We start from the raw sequence: 7,418 nt of genomic DNA on the forward strand, positions 1-7,418 counted from the left end.
CCAATTTTCATGCACCTCTAACCTTACATCTCCCAGATTTGGAATCAAAAAAGGAAGACAAGTGATTCCTTCTTTCTAAAGGAGACAGCAAGCAAAAGGAAGCAGGCTTTTTTAAAAACACAAAGAGGGCAGAAAAGATAAATCTTCTCTTCACATTACAACTCTCTTTTAAATTAACAGCAACACTAACTCATTCTGTTGAATACGGTATTAACATTAGCTATTTTAAAGCATAAGTGGTAAGATATCAAGCAAAACATTTTTAGAATGTACTTTTACCAAAGTGCTTTTCGTGGTACTGTCCATCCAAAGCTCTCATAGCAATTTACCAGCGCTGATGCACTAACTCCCATGACACTCCGACAAATACACTGTTGTTCTGTTTAGCTGATGTACAAGAAATATGCACAGCAAATATAATGTCTCACAGGAGGTCTTACAGGAAGCCAAAGTTTTCTAGGTGTTAGTGCTGCAACTTAACAACCGCACAATTTCCTTCACCCTGTGGATGCCAGGTTTGAACTCCTTAGCTGCCTTCACTAACCTTGGTGCCCCACATCCCTTCCCTACCAAGTCTATGACATGAACCTCTTCTGCAGCACCTGTCCTCACTGCTTTGTCAATACCACCAACTTAAATATCCTTAATTTTTCTCAAGAAAGTATGCCTGGCCATAATTTAGGAAAGGGCCTTGATTCAGGATTGCATGTGCTCTACTTGAAAGTTAACTTCAACTGCTGACCTACCCCAGGACATCTGCTTGTTCGTTTTCCTATGTCTATTGCCTCTTCCCAAACTCTGTGTTTTGCTGCACACACTTCATCATATTCAGCTCACTCCTGAAGCATTTCCCTTGCCTCACTCCAGTTCCCACAAAAGTTGTCTAGGGAGGCACCCGGAGGGTAAAGACAGAGAGGAAGAAAGGCTGCAATTAAATGGACAACCAAGATACATTCATGCTTCAGTGAGAAACTGTGAGACCTTTACTTTCCCCAGCTCCTTTCTCTCCTCCTTCCCTTCTATTTGCCTACTTGTGTTTTTTATTTCTCTCACAGCAATTAGATGATACTTTCTCAGGGTGAGAACAGGGATCACATCTGGCAGGCGTGGGCGGTGTAGTACCTTGTGCCCTACACTCAAAAACTCCCTGCCATTTCCCTCCCAGCCCCAGCTACAGTGCTGTGCTGCATCCAGGCCCCCAGCCCCAGGCGCTCTGCCCTGTCTGTGGCCCTCCTCCAGCAGGACCTGTGGCTTTGCACCTGTACATCAGGTGCCTTGTGTGTTTGGAGGCACTTGGAAAAACGCAAAATAAAAAGGAAAGGGAGCCCTTCAGCTCAGCCAGGATAGTATTGCTCTGAACAGAAGCTTGGAAACCTCGAATTTTATTTTAAATGTTTAACCTTCTAAAGTGGCATCAGCATCACACCACAATTAGCTTTTAATATATTACTGCCTAAATCCATATATCTTTGTGATTGGCAGCTACCACAGCATTACACAACTGAAATACATTCCAGGATGCAACCACCTAACATCATAAAATACCAACATCAAACAATTTTCATCTCACCATCAATTGTATGTGTACACAAGCTGAGCAGCGTGTACACCTATTCTGAGCTAACGCTGGTTTGCATAAATCAAAATTAGGCAATAAACCCAATGTATAATAACCAGAGTTCATAGTAGAGTGAATTAGCGTTAGGGGAGATGAGAGTGACCAGGGTAAGAAAGACACACAAGGGTCAAGCAACTTTTGTGCAGGCAGCAAAAGCTGGAAGACAACAAATACAATGAACTCAAAAAATACAAGCGATTAATGTTACAGTTGGTTCTTGCAAGCAATGTATATACAGTAAAATCCCACTGGAGATATGTTTGGAGCACACAAGGAAAGAGGAGAGTAAGAGACGCACCTCAGGTGACTTCCCCTGGGCTTTGCTAGGAAAGCTCCCAGGGTTTTCCGCAAAGGCACTTAGAAGTGTTGGGAATGAGCTGTGGAAAACCAGATCTTCACAGAAGAAAAAGATGGAGTGAAACAATGGTCAAAAGCTGCTGCTGTCTCATCCTTGTTGAGAACAACTTAAAAAAACAGAGCACAAAACAGATTCTTCCTAAAGGCTTCCTAGAGTGGTGGTGGGAGCTCCTCTTCTGCTGCTCAATTTAGCAAAACCATGCAAGACAGGGAGGTGATAATCCCCTGGCAACATTTCACTTAGCACTTCTCCGGCAGGCACAGGAACCAGTGTAATGGAACCAGGCTCTGTCTCAGAGAAAGTATGTTAAGGTATTTGCAGCACATGAAGGTCATTATTATGAGTTTAATCCAAGTTTTGATGAAAGCAATGGAAAGCTCTTATAAGGGGCTGCACTAGGCATCTCTACTTCACAGCCGGTGTTGTTTGTCTGGCAACCTAAGCATTGGAGGGCCCAAATAAAAGGAAACTCGGGCCTGACCCACTAACCAAATGTGCAGAAGGATTTCCACATGCCGCAGGTAGCTGAACCATGCTCTCCATCACTTCTGTGCAAGGTGGGGACAACAGCTGTGGGCTAAGTAAGTGAATGTAAACATACACACATAAACCCAAAAGTAAAATATGCTCGCACTGGAGCTTTTTATATGAGAGCTGTACGCAGAGGTTCAGTTGCTAACTCACCACAGAAGGTTGGGAGCAGGAAAGCTGGGGAACTGTCACCCATCACCTCCTCCTTTGGGCAACATATTCCCTACCCACTCATCCCCAGGAAAGTGAAAAGAAAGTGTTGCAACACCAATAAGAAACTGTATCTGTAAATGCTGGCCTTTGCTATTTTTAGCTATCATTATAGAAACAACAGCAATGATGCATACCACCTTTGTACCTTGACTCCTTACTCGCAGCTGCATCCCTTGTGCTTGCAGCTTTACCACTGCACCAGGAGCGAAAGGATTCTCCCAAGGAGACTGCAAAATCAGAGCAGGTCTGCATGGGACTGTGCTCAGTATAGAGACCACTATGCTAGCTGCAGAACTGCAACTCATTTTTTCACGTTACTGTACAGAAGCTGATTAGCCCCACTAAGAGAGTCAAGCTTTATTAGTGTAGGTCTGGAAACACAATCTTGCAATTTGCCAGTTCCTGATCTTACCACCCCCCATCCAGGGGAGCCAAGCCAATACCCCACCATAGCACACAATGTGGCTATGCCAGCTTGGCCAGGACAGGGTCCAGGGTCTTTGCACCAAGCACCTGCATGTAGACATGCATCATGTTCTGGGTTTGCTCCTGATGCAGTGTGTTGCCCCTGTTCCTCCAGCACACTGACTAGCTATGGAAAAGGGGAGGCATAATTTAGTCCGCTCCCTGCTTCTTCTCATCTACTCTCTACCTGCAAGCATGTGAGATGACAGTGGCAGGGAAACATGTACCTCTGTCTCTGCAGAAACAACATTCTGCCCTAGAGCTGCTACTCGCAATATAAGCCCATATACATTTCTTTTACAATAGATGTGGTAGCACACCTACTGGACCCAAGCATAGGCTTACACACAGTGAATATTGTCACCAGGCATTTTGTACTCTCACTGTTGGTTGTTACTCCATCTGTAGCTTGGACTCAAAGTGTCAGTACTGCTTAACACAAGCCAGACTCAAGATACCCATTGATGGACCACACAGTGAGGCACTTGGTCTTGGATGGAGCAGTTCAAAACGCATGCAAGAAACAACATTCCCAAGGTAAGGCACCAAGCATGCCTGAGCTTTCTTCATTGCTCAAGGGCTCCAACAGGCCTGTGTTGGAGTAAATGTGAGTGGAGAATGTGTATATACACCAAGGTAAGGTTGAGTGATGGCCATATGCTCCTACTTAGCTCACACAAGAGGGAAGAGAAAATAATATCCATATTCTGCAAAGAAGAAACTAAGGTAGAGAAATAATTTGGCCAGGACCACACAAAAAACACTGTGTCGCAGGGCTAATCAGAGCTAACTGTTTTGAATCTTTGCTTAGTTCTTCTAAGACATCCTTCCTGTTATTTAAAGCATTTTTTGTTATTACTGAAAAAAAGGAATACTACTGTGCATCATCTTTAACACAAATAGCTTGAGAGCTTGGTTCAGATGACCCAGAGCACTAGAAATGCTTTCCTTAAACCTTTTGCTTGCGTCTCATGAGATCATTTCCCCTACCTAGGATTTCTAGAGCCTGTTGCTCTTCTGTACTGAAACAGCCGTACAGATCCTGATCTTCTGCCTTGCTGCAAAATCCTCTCCACAGCACTTTAAGCTTACAGCTCTGCACATGGTCTGTCTTCTCCATCCATCCCCGGTTTTGAGTGAGCACAGCTCTGAGGTGTCTCTAATAGGCACATACTGTCTCTATGGCAATGAGAGACAGGAAGCGCCTGGGAAAGATGCTGCAGAAAATACTGTGTCTGGCACCAGGAGGAAAGAGCAGAATGTGCAGAAGCATGTAGGGAAACGTGCCCTGTGGGATTAGGAAAGTGATGTGACCACAGGATGATATAAGTGACCCAAAGGAGGACAGAAATACTTTCTGTTTTCTTCAAGTCAAGTTTTTTTTTTTCCGACTAATGTTTTCATTGCCATTTATTATGTATTAAATTTTAACTACGCACTGCTATAAAAAGTGTTATTACCTATCACCCCAATCAATCTTCATCAGGCTTCTGTAAACTGGAAAATGTTATGCATCCTTTCCAGCTTTCTGGTGCATAATTTCACAGTACGTTATGCACTTTGTTGTAGTGCAGGAAGGAGTGTTATGAAATAACAAGTACTGCATAAGAGTACTTTCAGGTGTTCTCTGTATATTTGTGTCAGGCTTTTCCCACTCTGGAAGCACTGCAATTGAAAGGCACAGCATTAGCATAAGAAACATATTTAACTAAAAGCGTACCTACTTTTCTCTTCTATGACTGATGATCAGAATACGAAAGAAAAGAACGTAATTTTTTTTTGATTCACACGTCTTTTTTTTTTTTTTTTTTTTTTTTTTTTTTTTTTTTTTTTNACTTCATTCAAACAGAATAATGAAATGGCCTTTCCAGGCTCAGTGCCTTTTTATGGTGATCTTTCAGTTCTCAGGTACCAGTCCAGTCTTGCTTCATATACAGAAAGAAAGATAAATATGTTTAAATATTTTCATATTTTAATTTTGGGTAGTTTGATGTGTCACTAGAGAAAGTGCTATTAAGTTTGCAAGCTTCTGTTATAGACTAAACTGCTGGTTGTAATGAAGACAACAAGGTACAGATTATTAGTCAGATTCATTGTTACAACCCATACCCTGAAAATAATTTTAATCATACATGCATATATTTGCTTTAAAAAACTACCAAGATCACAAAGGTCATACTTATTTTTAGACTGCTTTTAAAAAGAAGCTATCTACAAAAGCCTTTGCAATTCCCATATATAATTTTGGGGACAGATTAAACAGTGCAAATTTTTATTTCCACCAAATAAAGCATGAAGCAATGCAGCCTGCACTTGCCAGCTTATTCACCTGTTCTGTATTCCTACTGCGTGCTGTTTCACAGTCACCTATTCTCTATATTTGGGGAGGCATGAGGGGGAAGGAGGGAAGGATGAGATACTGAGAAGAAAGTATATAATCCTGAAGCCATTGGAGAAATCAATATAGAGCTAATATATTCAACTTTCGTATGTGCGTGTGAACAAAAGATCAGGACTTACAAATCCGCATATGGCACATGAAACTTTTTCGGGAACAGCTCCCTGAGAACACGCACTGTTGCCCTGCTGCTGTGGTTTTAAAAACGCACATCTTTTCTAAAGGGGATAATGTCTGCGCCTAACACATTCTAACTTTGTGTGGGTGTTTAACTGACTCGGTTACCAAAGAAACTAGTTCATGTTCTATACCACTTAAAACTAGTATTACTATTAAAATAAATAATTTGAAGGAGAGGAAAGGAGGGGGAAAAAAAGAAAAAAAAAAAAACATGACTGCACTGCAGATTTGTAACAACCAATTAATGGCCAGAGAGAGAAGTGCCATAGCCTCTGTCACAAAATTTTCAGTCTGTCTCCCTACGCCAACCAAACAAGCCTTTGCTCTTGATGCAAATTTTTCAAAACCGAGCCTACACCGCTGTGTTCACGCACCACCGCACTGCCTACATGACGTGCTTTCTGCATAAGTGAAGGAAAGTTGCAGACATCTTGTACTGTTGCCAAGACACTCTGACACTTGCTCGGAGACACCCGTCTGCCGCCGCCACCGCTGCCGCCACCGCTGCCGCCGCCGCTGCTGCTGCCACCGCTGCTGCTGCTGCCACCGCTGCTGCTCAGGGATGCTTCGGCTTCCCCCCCGCTTTCCGCACTAGGGAGGCCGGAGCTGCTCAGGGCCCGTGCCTGGGAGCTGCGCCAGGGCAGGGCGCTCCTCTTCGCCGCCCACGATGCCGGGGCGGCAACGTGGGCGCTCCCAGGGGCGAGGTGGGCGTCGAGCCCCGCAGCCGCGGAGGGAGCGCCTGGGGGCACCCTCCTCCCCCCCCGGGGGGCTCCTCGCCCCCGCAGGGCCTCCCCGCGCCCATCTCTGGGGCTTTCCCTCTGCCCAAAGCACGGGGAAGCTTGGCTTAAAACAGCGGGGGGGATTTGACGGCAAGCGCCGCTCCCGCGTCCACCCGCGGTCTCCTTTGCCGGCTCTTTCCAAGAACCGGAGGCCGGGGGAATCCTCAGCGCTGCAGTCGCCGTACGGGCAAGGCACTGCTTGCTTTGCAAGCGGCAGCTCCCTCTCTTTCCCCCCAGGAATCATCTATATTTAGAGCCTATGGCTGCTGATGCGTCGATGGGCTGGTGGCATCCCTGGTGACTGCTAAAAGCAACGGTAAATGGGCAGAAGTGAGAAAGCAGCTTTGCCAGGGGATGTTGAGGCTTACTGATCTCCCTCGACCCTGAGCTGCCCTTTACTGAAGGGTTTCCCTTTTTAATTACTTTTTTTTTTTCCCTCACATCTGAGCTAACTCTGCCAAAGCCCTGGCAAACCTTCATATCCTGCTTCCTTCCTTGCTGTCTCAGGCTGGAGTTGGTTTCACTGCTATCCAGGCCATTTGAAGCCACCTGGACCTCTGGCTACAGATCAGTGACCCAGGGATTAGTGTTACTTATTTCTTGATTTCCTCTGTTGCTTAGAAGATGCCTTGACACAAAGACAGGTAACCAATTTCAGAAGCCGAGGCTGAATTCCCTTCCCTACTGCAGCTCTTCCCCGTTCAAGCATTTTCCTCCCATCTTTTCATCCAAACCAAACTGTGCTTCCCGAAACTCACGTGTCAGAGTCCTGATGCAGTGAGATGTAAGAGGAAGGGACAAAATCTAATTTGCAAGAGGGTATATACAGCAACATAGCTCATAGATCTTTCCTCTTTTTTTTTTTTTTTTTTTTTT

Source organism: Rhea americana, unplaced genomic scaffold (genome assembly GCF_003343005.1).
Source record: "Rhea americana isolate MKP2758 unplaced genomic scaffold, rheAme1 scaffold_184, whole genome shotgun sequence".
Taxonomy (NCBI): domain Eukaryota; kingdom Metazoa; phylum Chordata; class Aves; order Rheiformes; family Rheidae; genus Rhea; species Rhea americana.